The sequence below is a fragment of the Quercus suber genome, unplaced genomic scaffold, assembly GCF_002906115.3.
Source record: "Quercus suber isolate HL8 unplaced genomic scaffold, Cork oak 2.0 scaffold_662, whole genome shotgun sequence".
NCBI lineage: Eukaryota > Viridiplantae > Streptophyta > Magnoliopsida > Fagales > Fagaceae > Quercus > Quercus suber.
Genome location: NW_027070103.1, coordinates 6,102 through 18,153, shown reverse-complemented (window position 1 = coordinate 18,153; position 12,052 = coordinate 6,102).

The window sequence follows — 12,052 nt, the reverse complement described above, 5'->3', positions numbered from 1 at the left end:
AATTATACTTCAAATAAAATTCTAAAACCCAAAGTTCATGTAATATAAAATTAGTATAATATTTATTGTAATTATTTTGATTATATATCATAACTTTTTTAATAAAATAAAATCTACAAATTACACACCAATTAATGTATTTTTGTCATGTTGCTCACTAATTATTGATATATCTTTAATTTATTTATATTTAATATATAATTAAGTCATGTTTGTGCTAGTGGGTATCTTCTCTATGCGACCAATACTAGCTACATATTTATTAATTATTAAATTGGTTTTATCATTTAATTGTTAGAATATTTTAATTTAGCTAAAACTCTATTACTTTTGTAAGAGTTGGTTTTCGATCCTCAGCCCAAAAGATAGATGGATTAAAGCCCAAAGAGCCTAATACAATGAATTTGTAGAGAGTGGGTTGAAAACTAGGCTTTAATGAATTGAACAACACTCACAATGGACCAAAGATATTGAGAAAGCAAGAAAAATAATGTAAAAACAAGTTTGTGCAAAGAAATTCTTCCTTGGCAATGTGCGAGGAGAGTAATACTTGGATATCTATATTTCTCTTAGACTTGGTTACAATTACAGTTCTTAGTGCTACAGTGTTTTCTTTCTTTCAATTATTAGATGCCCCCTCTGTAATGGAATTCTTCTCCTTTATATTACCCCATTTTGCTCTATCTCAGCACTCCACATGTAGATTAAATGGCTGGCTTTTTTCCTTATCCCATCAGCACCTTCCTAAAACTTTTAGTGGTAGCTATAAGGCTAAACATCACTATTCAGACATCACTATTCAGACATCACTTTCACATTAATGTGGCCAAAGAGTTAGTTTCAGAGCATTTAATACAGTGGTAGCAGTTTTCCTCCAGATATTTCTTACTTTCTTATTACCTTATCTCTTCCTGATGCTTATCCCTATTAGCAGAATCACTTAGAACATTGTCCCTAATGTCAAGCCAACCCTTTTGACCTCTGCCCTGTTAAGCTGAGGTGAAATTTGTCCTTGGACATACTTCCTAGAACCTTAAAACTAGACCCCTTTGCCCATTCACTATCTTGCACTCCTACACTAGCGTTAACTTGTCCTCGGACTATTGAATGTCCTGGGATAGGGCCCCTAGCCCAATACACCCTTCTGGACCTACCATCCCTACAAAATTTTTTGAGAAAAAATTAAAACTCTATTACCTAAGTTTCAATAAATAAAAAATTCAATTCCAACTAAAATTTTATTTTCCTTTTTTAATTGTTACAAAATAACTATTTGTTGGAAAAACTATTTGCATCTCATACAAAATATGTGCAGTGGAAAACAAAAACAATATCTAATTCCATGATGCTTGAACACATGCTATCTTTGAATCTTATATTAGAATTTGTAGAACTCATACCTTGATGTAGTAAATTTCAAAAAAAAAAAATGAAATTGTAGTAACTTGATAAAGTTACCATTAATTATATTCTATTCCACTATATAAATGTAATTGCATGCTACGTTATTATTAATAAAATATATATCCCAAGATTATATTATTTTAGCATTCAGTCCCTCCATAAATCACCCATAGTGAAACAAAGTCAAATGGTATTGTCACTTTGTAAATCACTACATCTTAAGCCTTTGAGTCCTTAGTTTAATCTTTTATTATTCTTATATTTATGTATTCCGTTTTGAGAATGTGCGTTCCCACAACACTATATGCCAATATGCAATTAGGGATGACAGAATTGAACACGACTCGCAAACCTAACACGACATGATACGAAATTTGCAGGTTATGGGTTGAGGTTTAATGGGTTTATGTCATATTCAGGCGACTAACCCATTTAATAAATGGGTTGGGTTAGTGTTCAACATCTAGTACCCATTTGACCTGTTTAACCTATTTAATTAAATGACATTTTACCAATATACCCTTCAAACCCTAAGTATATAAACTTATTAGTTCTTGTGGTTTATTTTCTTTTATATATTGTGATTGATTATTTGCAATATTGAGATATGTTTTAGTTTTAAATGATTATTTATGATGCGGTTACTAGTTAGTTTTGAATTTTATATTAAAAATATTTATTTACTTGTTTTTTTATAATTTTTTTTTTCATTTTGATAAAATCTAATAAACAGGTCGACACGACTAACCTGTTTAATAAATGGGCTGTGTTAGAGTTGAGGAATCTCGACCCATTTAATAAACATGTCAGGTTAGTGTTAACCCATATAGTCGGACACTCATTAGTTGACACAACACAAACCCGACATGCGAACACGAATTGCCACTCCTATGTGCAATTGCCTAAAGTATTGAGATTTTGACTATGCAAAATCTTACTTTGGTATATATACTATCAAAAAATCTAACATTTTATGTTTGAGTGCACCATCCTTTCATGATTGAGAGTCTCTACCGCTAGCAATCATGAGATTTATTTGTTCAAATGACAATAGTTAGTAGAATAATACCAATCAATTTAGTGTACCTTACACACTTAAGATACACCGACATATCAATCAGAAGTCTCCATACAGATCAATATGATTAATAAGTTATAGTTTTCACAGTTGAAATACCCAATTTCATCACCAACAATGAAATAGGGTTTATGAGTTTACAAAAAATTTGTGATTTATATCTTTTGTATGTGAATCTCATACTCATACCCAAATCACATGCAAAGCATCTCATATACTACAATATAATGTCCAAATATTCATGCAAAAAATAATCTTATAAAATAAAATAACTTTTATTATTTAAAAGATAATGTCATACAATTGGATTTTAGGGCAGTACTCCTAACATTGTTTTGGTAAAACTCTATTATCTAACTTCAAGAAAATTTAGGTCTACTTCAACTAAAATCTTTTACCAAAAAGTCCTAAAAAGTCTATTACCTAAATTCCAAGAAATTAAAAGTACTACCACAACATAAATTGTATATATCTTATTAATTGTTATTTATTAGTGATAGGCCAAAAATGAATTGACCCTTTGTGATGAATTAATTGATTAATTAGCTAAGTTTAATTAATTAATCAAATTAACATGCAAACACATGATAGCACAAACAAATCACCAATTAAACTAAAAATGCAACGGAAGTTAAATTGACATGATAATTTGTTTACGAATGGGAAAAACCAACACGACAAAAACTTCATTGGGTGATTTTAAGGTCACCACTCCCGAAATTCCACTATCATCACAAGCAGTTACAAGTAAAGGAATATTAGTACCTTATACCAATTGGACTTGTTCTGTAGTAACAATTTCTCCTTTTCATGCACGACTCCCAATACGTGACTAACCAATTGCGTGAATCCCAGTACGCGACTTCAATCACCAACTAGAGAAGGTTGTTGGCTGCAAAGTTTTTTAGTTCATCCAGACGATGAAAATCAAGAAGATGCTTGGTTACAAAACCCTACAGTGCACAAACACAGCAACCTCTTCACAAGAATGATGAATTGGGGCAAAACTCTGTCTTCGGTCACAATTTGCTTGAACAAACTTTACTCAACACTTGTGCAACTTATGTCCTCTTTAACAACCCTTAAAATAATTTTTTTATATGTCTAGAGTTGTGAGAAAAAAAAAACCCAAACATACAATCACGGATTAGAGTCAAAACAGATCTGAAATTCTATTTTTCATAAACCTCGACAGATGCCTATCTGTTGAACAGCTGTCGAGCCACGGGGCTAGAACAGCTTCTTAAGCTCGATAGATGGCTAGCTATCGAGCTTTAATGACAAACACTTCTTCAGCTTGAATCTTGGGCAAACTTGCATGTCTTCAACACCTGAAACACAGTTTCTTGAAGTATTAAACACATCCTATATCTAACTAAATACAAGTAAAGTGCGTTTTGTCAAAGGATTAGCCAATTACATAAAATAGTGACATATGTTCTTAACAAGTGAATCACATATGTCCTAAAAATTAGTAATTTAAATTGGGGAAATTTATTGTCTAAGTTTCAAGAAATTCAAATTTTACTCTAACTAAAATTAAGGTTTTGGAATCCGTAATATTAATTTATATAACCCTATATTCATGTTCATTAATTTTTCACAAACTACTACAATATAATCTAGATATCAATCTTGTTATCAGGGAAGATATTTTCATTAAAATTTGTATTTAAATCTAAATCATGCTATTCTTTACTTCTTAAATATAAAATCAAATTATCAATTGTATCCGTGGACAAACAAATCATAAGAGATATCCAATTTCAAAATCAAGAAATAATAAATCAAGCATTCAATCAATTAACAATAAATCCTAAATCATGAGAAAAATATTACTGAACTCATATTGAGAATCCTATCATAGTCAATTGATATTAAGCAAGAACAATTAAATAATTTAAGAACAATCACTATGGGAAACATTAAATCTCATAAATAGTACTGATAATTATTAATAAGGCTTTATCCTCAACCTTAATTAAAAATTTAACTACTCATGGTTAATGAAATAAAACACTAAAATAAAACTAAAAAAATAAAGTAAAATAAAGAAATAAATAGTCATTGTGTTGTCAGCCACAAAGGCGGTCACCATCGGCTCTTTCCTCTACCTCGACTTAGTCTTTTTTGTTTGCTCTATTTATATTTTCCACTAACAGTAACACACTTAATACAAGTCTGATCAGCCTCATTGTCTATTACGTACTTTGCTTTGCTCCTTATATTCACACAACACAACACACTGATATTAAAGGGTACGTTTGGTACGCTGTAATAGACTCTAATAGCTATTCCTTAAGAATAACCATTCAGTTGTTTGGTTATATTTTTATTACAAGTAATAGTCATTCCTTATGAATTGTTAATCTTTAAAATGAAGAATAACTATTTCTTAACCAGCATAATAAAAATTCCTAAAAGACCCCCAACATCAATAACACACACTCTCTCTCTCTCTCTCTCATGAATTAATAATAATAAAAAATTACTTTTTTCTGGCTTCATTATTCTCCATGTTAATTTTTTTTTTCTACTATTACTCTCACCATTGGTTATACCTTTAAAGCTCAATGATGTGAAAAGAGTCAAAGGAATCTACCATGCTAGCATGCTCTTTGTTATGATTTGGTATTAAAATTTTGAAAATTATAAATTGTATTTATTTTTTGTATTGTTTGTATTTATAAATTGTTATCTGTATGTTGTGATAATAATAACTATATTATTGTGAGATGATGTTATCAATTATATATATATATATATATATAACTGGAACTTTTGACTTTTGGTTGACCTCTCCACAATTTTCCCCATCAGCATTTTTTATTTATATTTTTTAATTCGATTTAATTCTTTCGATTTTATAGCACTAACTTGCAGAAAATTTATTAAATTTCTTTTAAAAAAAAATTAAATTTAGCTATTTGGTGCCATACAACCACTATACTTAAAGGAGATCTAAATTATCACATAATCAGTGAATTTTTAGATAAACCTAACACACTATATAATAACTCCATTAATATAAATCTATCCCAAAAAACAGAATATATCTCCATTAATTACATAATTTCTATGTTGATGACATTAAAATAAAAAATCTATCATATTTCCTTATATCTATCAATCACGTTTTCTTTCTCTTCTTTTTTTCAATTTTTTTTTTTTATTAACATTGATTAGAAATTATAATTTCAATAGGATTTAAACTCTATAATTATATCAAATCAGACCCAACAAATATATATCATTTTTAATTTCAATAGGATTTAAATTTTATATCAAATGGACTCTACCAACATATTCATCCTTTAAAATATATATATATATATATATATAACCAATGAGGGGTTTGTCCTCGGACCGCTTTGCTAGAGACGGTTCCTCCTCGGGTCAGACTATTAACTCTACAATGCTTTGGGCAGGGGTGGTTAGACTCTGATCTTACATGTGAGCATTGACCCGCCCTTCAATTCAAGTTCCCATCTTCTCTATTTACGAGGCGCCCTTGGCCGTTCGCGCTCCGCGCTTGACGCTTCGATGCGCGAGACCACGCCTTCATTAATCCTCGTGAATTGATACAAATCCAGCGGTCTACGGTCTCCTTGGGATTTGGTATCCTCGTGATTAGTATCACTGATAATTCTCTTTTCGAACTTTGTGTGGATTAATTCCCACCAGTCTTCATCCTCTATATAAGGCTTTCTGGGCAAACGTTTCTCCACACTCCATGAACTTCCCAACACAACTAGAAACACGTCCCTTCAGCTCCCGAGCCCCTTCAATAACCCTGCTAGGATTTGTGACCAGAGTTGGAGATATGGGCGGCCCTGGGCGGGTGTGAGGACATACAGGCCAAAGGCCCTACCGTCCCGACCAAGAGCCGTTGTGACCGCAACCCCACTAGGCTTCCGGCGCGGCAGAGTCTAGGTGTAACCCTGATAATGCCATGCGTGGTGGCCAGGAGGGATGTCCCTGAAGTACCTAACGCTCCTTCCGGGGCGCACCCCTGCCGAAGGAGAAGCGCAAAATCACTCATGGCTGGTGCTCGAGTGTTGCCGTCTCCCAACGGCCAACGCTCGTGAGGATTGGAGAGAATCAAGGAACATCATGAGGGAGGGCTTCTCCGTGCCCCTGCGTCGGCTCCTCTCTTTGTTCCAGCTCCGCCGCACCGGACAAGGAGTTGTTGGTGGCCTTGAAGCATGTTAGCCTCAGCCCCATTCCCTCTAGCTAGTTTTAGAACAGGTCCACCTGGGCCTCTGTTTGTAGAATTAGCTTGTAAAATTAGTTTTAAAACAAGCCTGCCTGAGCCTCTGGTTGTATCTTGTACTTTCCGCTTAATAGAATAATATGAAGTTCCTTTTCTTTTATGTTGAATCTTCTACTTTTCTGCAATGTTTTTTTTTTTTTTTTTNATATATAACCAAATTCAATTAGGAATCCATAACCCTATATTATATTATAAATAGTTTTTTTTAGGCATTATTTATTACAATTTCAACTCGGCTTTTCATTCCTATATTATATTTTAAATAGTTTTTTTTTTTTTGGGCTATTCTTCCAATATCACTCCGTTGTACAATCTATTGCGTTGATTTTGGTTCCTGGAGCGCCTTCAAAATAAAAGATATGTAAAGTTTTCTTATTAGATTTAATGTTAACATATATGAGAAATATTTTGGTCAATTAGAAAAAGGTTTGATAAAACATAGAAGGAAAAGAACAAAAGAACACACAATCTGGAAAAAAAAAAAATGTGACTGTATTAGGTAGAGGCTTTTGGAGATTCTTGTTTTTATTTTTGGAATCTTTACGTTCATGTGTATGTATGTATTGGGTTAATTGAATTGGAATTATTTTTGAAAATTTGGTTTTGATTGAATAATGAAAATGGCAGAAGAAGTATGTTCAAATATTTAGAGTTTTATGTATATGTGTTGCAGTTTATACTTTGTATTTGAATTGTTAAATTGTTAATTCATAGTTTCATTTTCTTCTATTAATCATGAATAATATTATTGCTATTTGAAACTATCATGATATGGTATCAATGATCTAATCATTCCAAATGCTTTCCTTCAAAGTTTAGACAGAGTATATTTATGATTAAAAAAAGTTACAATTATTGGATGTGTTGGATCTTAAATGACTTTTATTAAGCCTCATCCTTTGTGGCATCATTAAAAAGAAAACTCATATAGATAGGTGTAGGGACTCTAGTTTAGAAAGGTTCCCTAACAATACATTTCTAGAGAGTGGGGAAGGGCTAGGCCCTAACAGACTAGCAACGAACAACATGCCGCTTTTCACCATTGAAGGGGAGTGAACCCAATTTAAACTAAGGGTAGCTCCTCGGCACTCGTCCGAGGAGGTTCCGTTTTCTCCTGCCTCCCTCCCAACTGCTTTGCTCGCCCTTCTTATATAGTTCTCTCCCTTTTTTTTTTTTTTTTTTTTGATGTGTCACTACCAACCTTCCGTAAAATAACTGCTTAGGAACGATCGCCCGTTGCGCCTGCCAGTGCACTAATCCTCCCCACAAACGGCGCCAATTGTAGGGACTCAGTTTAGAAAGGTTCCCTAACAATACATTTCTAGAGAGTGGGGGCGAAGGGCTAGGCCCTAACAGACTAGCAACGGAACACATGCCGCTTTTCACCATTGAAGGGGAGTGAACCCAATTTATAACTAAGGGTAGCTCCTCGGCACTCGTCCGAGGAGGTTCCGTTTTCTCCTGCCTCCCTCCCAACTGCTTTGCTCGCCCTTCTTATATAGTTCTCTCCCTCCTATCCCCTTCTTCCTTCTGTTGATCATCCATTGGCCTTCCCTCTGACCGTCAGTCCCATCAGAGGCCTAATCAGTACTCGAGTGGTTCACCATGATCAATGTTACCCTGTCAAGGGGTTACCTCCCCATTAATGCGGCCAGGGGAGGGGTTAGATGAGCGCATTCAGTGTGGAGGTGACAACCTGTTCTGGGCCTGTCCCCCACCTGAAATTAGCCTCGGTATGTCGAGGACAGGGATGTCCTCGGCGGGGTCCAAAAAGGCATAGGTCTTCATACACCAGCCTCGGACGATCATCCCTCCTCGGGATGGCCCTTGGGCTAGATGCAAGATGGGCCCAGGCTACTAGGCCTACGGGCCCCACAATAGGTATTAGGATATTATTTAGAACTATCATAATGGACTAACGTATCACACATGCTACGGATCTAACTATAACATCCTATGCTATAAAATAAAAATTGGGCCTATGGTTATCTTCTCTTGCAAAAAAAATGGTTAAATTCATATTAATTGTGATAGGTCACTTTTAGGTAAAATAGAAACTCTATTAACTAAGTCTCAAGAAATTTAAAATTCTATTTCAAAAAATTTCCAGAACATTAGATTTTATTTTAATAATTTTACTTTGTAAAAGAATAAAATTTATATATTACATACAATCATTACTTTAATTACCTTCTAAATAATGGAAGATATGAGAATGTAATTTGTAAATCTACTATCAAGATAACATAGATTAGATTGGTAGTAGATAGTAGATTTAATTGTAGTTGAGTATTGTGTGAAGTCATCAACATAAAATAGTCCATGCCGGGATGTGTTATGTGGAACCAGTGATATTAAAGAAAAATAATTTTTCTAAACCATTATATTGAACAAAAAATTATTTATTTTTATTTATTTTCAAGTTATAGATTTTTTTAAGTCAAGTCATATACCTTTAAGCAAAATAAATGCTTTTAATTTTTATTTACCTATCTTGTGCATCGCACGAGTTAGCAACTAGTTAATCATATATATTTTTTCAATTTATAATAGGATAGATATTAAGCCATATTGTAAAATATATATATATATATATAAAAATGCCATTTTAGAAAATTTGATAAAAATATAATAATATTCCACTATCTAAACATAGATTCAAGCTTCCATTACAGTGTTATCACCAAACAAATGAATAGGAATCTCATTCCAACTTCTTGTTTTACTTGTAATACTTATCCCGATTACATTGTAATAATTAGTACAATATACTAAACGTGCCCTAAGCCTTACTTCACAAAACCAAAACAAAACGCCTAATAAAAACTGTTTAATTTTGCTGGATTAATAGATAGACCCATCAAATTAGGATCCTCAAGCCCTGGAGATCTTTTATCCCATGAAACTTCCCTAGTTCCTTTTATTTTATTTTATTTAATTTTTTCTTTCTTTCTTTTCTTTACTTTCACAAATGCATCCTGGATCTATTCTTTTCCTTTGTCGTTTTTTCTACTTTTCTTTACTTCATGCTTCGCGCCTGGCTTTTAAGTTTGCTTGACAACTGGTTCACTTTGTAATTCCACATGGCAAAGTGCAATTAAACTATGAGGATAGCTTCTTTGTTTTTTTCCTTCTCTTCCACTAATTCTCATTAGTATGTAGAACTTTTATAACCTATAAAACAAAAATAGTTTATAATCAATCACAAATTAACACAAAATTAAGGGTAAATATGCAAATTTGAAAGTACTTTATTATATACATTTCATATACATAAGTTTACAATAATATTTGTGCATCGGCCAGCACTAGCCTAGTTTAATAATTAATTGACATTCCAATATGAGCTGAATTAGATCTAGATCTGAAAAAATAAATTATAATTTGAAATACAAATTTTCATCCCTAACTGACCACTAAAAATAAATAATAATAATAATAATAAACATGATCCATATGCTTCAAATTCATAATTAAAATCATTTTCTTAAAAAAAAAAAAAAAAAATAAATAAATAAATAAATAAATAAACGTAGACCCTTTTTTTAGAAACAAAAAAAGTAATGAATTTTATATAAGTTGTCTTCTCTAATAAATAAAAATAAATAAATAAATAAATAAATAAACGTAGACCCTTTTTTTAGAAACAAAAAAAGTAATGAATTTTATATAAGTTGTCTTCTCTATTTATTTATTTTTATTTTTACTTTCTTTCTTTTGGGTTTATTATTCCAATGTTATAACAAGATTTGACATAGAGCAACAAGGAAAACTACCTTATTTAGGATTAGGACTTATCTTCTTTATTTATTTATTTATAGATTTTCTTTCTTTCTTTTGGGTTTATAATTCCAATGTTATAAGGATTTGTAGTCCTAGACCTAGTCATAGAGCAACAAGGAAACCTACCTTATTTAGGATTATGACTTATCTTCTTTATTTATATTTTTTCTTTCTTTCTTTTTGGGTTTATTATTCCAATGTCATAATAGGATTTGTAATCCTAGTTGTAAAGCCACGAGGAAAACTACCTTATTTTGGATTAGGACTTTTTTTTTTTTTTTTGGGGATAAAAATTTAGGATTAGGACTTTATCTCCCATTTAAAGGCTTAAACCTCCTCTCGCTCCCACATAATACAATACCATCAATCACACTGTCTCAAACCAATCAGTGCTTCACACCCAATAACGTGACCTCATCCCAACTACTCCTTAGTCCTTCTCCTTCCTTCACACAACCAGGTCCCTCTCTATCTTCCTATGTATTAATGTCAATATCTTTATTATGGCTCGAGATCACATTAAATATGATGTAACTTTAACCAATGTAAAACTATCTAATAACTTTTTATATTATATCAATATTGTAAAGTTGAATTTATTCAATCATGTATTTGCTTCATTCCATGCCAAATTTGCTTATAATTTAACAATTAGATACCCTGTGTTTAGGTGAGAAATATGTAAGGGTAGTACGTGAGAGAGTGTGAAGAAAACTCAAGATGTGTGCAATTCAAAGGAGTTTCGTGACTAGATCTCATGACTGGCTTGCAACTGGCAAGTCGCCAAAATGGCACACATGAGAAGCATGCAGAGGAGGTGAAGGATCATGACAGCTGGAGCACTATAGGAAAAAACTTCTAGTCTGGCTAGGTAGTTAGCTCTCAACTCGTTTCAGTCGCGGGGTCGAGTCGCCAAAATGCCCTGTTTGTTGAAAACTGACATTTCGTATTCCTCATACACCCTACTATAAATGTCCTTATACCCACAAAATGTAGAGAGCTTCCAAAGAGAATTTTGAAAGAGAAACCCTAGAGAAAAACAAGATTGACTCATCCGCAATCTTCATCCTTTGATTCTCTAAATTTCTCTACTCTCGCCCTCTTCATTGACATATCCTTGAGAGGTACATTTAGCTAAATCCTTATCTCACTATACCCATATCAGTAATGAGGTATTTTGGTGCTTGGGAAGTAGTTCAGAAGGGACTAATTTATTTTGGTTGATGCAGTGGGCTATTACGGGATCTGGTAAGCTGGAGAAGACAAAGTTCGGCATAACCTTGTTAGAGCAAGAAGCTTGGAGGGCTTAGGTGCACTGGGTATATTAGGCTTGGAGAGTCTTCTGCTATTCATGTATCCCAACTTGATTCTCTAGTGGATTATTGACCGCTTGGAGGGCGGTGGAGAGGTTTTATGCTGAGTGCTTCAGATTCCTCTTCAATAACACATTGTTGTGTTATCTTTGTGTTTGCATCTTTCTTCCTTTTCTCTTTACCTTTTAATTATTGTTGTTT